Below are 2,143 nucleotides of genomic sequence, written 5' to 3' on the forward strand. Positions count from 1 at the left end.
CACACTCTCTCACACACACACACACACACACACACATTTAGTTAATATATATATATGCACCGGTTTATTTATGTTAAAACTGTGTCCAAATGGATGTAAATTTTATATGCAATTCAAATAAATAAATCTCAAATTTAGGCCTAAATACTGTTTTGAGTCCTCAGTTGGTCTTTTTGTAGTTCTCTAAATATCACATGACATTCACCTGTGATTAAGAGTGGCGGCGCTGCGGGGTTTAATCACAGTTTTTAATGTCATCAGAGTCTGGCCGGGTGTTTCAGAGAGGCTGACATCAGATTATGGGTCGACTCAAAGCTTTTTACTGTCAGTCCGTCTGTGTGAATATTCCCTGAGGTCAAAGGTCAGAGCTCAGGACAGACTGTTAGTTGGCAGGAACTCTGAAACGTAATAGAAGACGCCACAGTGAAAATTCAGCTTTGATCACAGGAATAAATTACATTTTAACAGATATTCACATAGAAAACAGCTGATTTAAATTGCAATAATATTTCACAATTTTAATGATTTTTATTGTATTTTAGATTTTTTGCGTTTTACATTACACCACACAGACAAAACAGACATTGTTTGCTGAAACAATAGCTCTATTACTGACTATGTATGCCATCGAGCCGCATTAAACCAGCAGTGCATGTGTTTAGCAGAAACAGATATTAAAAGTGATTATTATGTAACACTTACTGTTACGTCGAGATCATTTACAGGCCTCTGCATCTTCAGCTTATTCTTTCTTTAAGAGGCTTGTAAATGATATGATGTGAAAAACCATACACTGCACAAAAAACTAAACAAACAAACAAAAACAAAACTAAAAACACCTTCCTAATTAACCTGCTTAAATTTAATTTATTACTCAGCTGGCAAATTGCATTAAAAAAATTGTTTTAGCATAAATACCACAAACTTTTGCTGGATGTAAACTAGTGTATCATTTTAGGATGCTTAGATATTTTGACTGAAAACAGGAGAAACATACAGATTGAGAAAGTGATATTTATTTTTTCTTTCTTTATATTGTCATTGAGATTTATGGAAGATTTTGAACAAAACAAAACAAAACAATAAATAAATAAATAAATAAATAAATAAATTAAAATAAAAATTAAAAAAAGGTAATTGCAACTTCTTTCTCACAACCTGGACTTATTCTTTTTCTTGCAACTTTTCTTGCTAAAAGTCAGAATTACAAGATATAAACTCAGAACTGGAAGATATAAATGCAGAATTGTGAGATATAAACTTGCAATCATGAGAAAAAAAGTCAGAACTGCAAGACGTTAACTCGCAATTGCAAGTTTTTATTACTAAAAAATTGTGAGAAGTTCAAATTATGATAAAAAGTAGCAATTAACTTTATTTTTATTTTTAAATTAATTTATTTAAAGACTTTATTTAGACTTCTGACAGTTTTTCTCTGAATTGCAAGTTTATATCTCACAATCTTAAAGAAAGAGTCAGAAATGTGATATAAACTGGGAAAAAAAGTCAGAATTGCAAGATATGAATTCATAATCGCAGGAAAATCAGTCAGAATTCCGACTCTATTTCTTTTTCTCATAATTGCGTAAAGCCCAAATTGTGAGATAAAAAGTCGAAAATGCAATTACCTTTTTTATTTTTTAATTCTGTAGCAGAACCCGGCTGCCAGATTCCATCTGCTTTTACAGCAAAGGCAAGCTTTTTCTTTGAGCATATATTGGACTAAAGGACAGAAAACTCTCGGTTTGGCAGCTGCTGAATAAAGTTGAATTCTCTGAGTTTTTGCAGGTCAGGAGCAGATGTTGCAGCAGATGCTGTTAAAGCTCTCTCTCTCTCTCTCTCTCTGTCTCTCTGTGTCTCTCTCTCTCTCTCTGTCTCTCTGAGGTATGTGGGACGAATCCTGCGAGATCTGCACACAGACTTTAAGAAATAGCTGTTGCATCAACGCCCACCGCGTCGACATTTATGAAAAATCACGTGCTTTGAGATTCAGGATTTCTCAAGACCCTGGCAAGAAGGGTCTCATCTGTCATATGTGACCCTGGAGCACAAAACCAGTCATAAAGGTCCATTTTTGCAAATTGAGATTTATATAAATAAGCTTTCCATTGATGTATGGTTTGTTAGGATAGGACAATATTTG

This window comes from Sinocyclocheilus rhinocerous, unplaced genomic scaffold (genome assembly GCF_001515625.1).
Source record: "Sinocyclocheilus rhinocerous isolate Xijiao unplaced genomic scaffold, SAMN03320098_v1.1 scaffold2145, whole genome shotgun sequence".
Classification (NCBI taxonomy): domain Eukaryota; kingdom Metazoa; phylum Chordata; class Actinopteri; order Cypriniformes; family Cyprinidae; genus Sinocyclocheilus; species Sinocyclocheilus rhinocerous.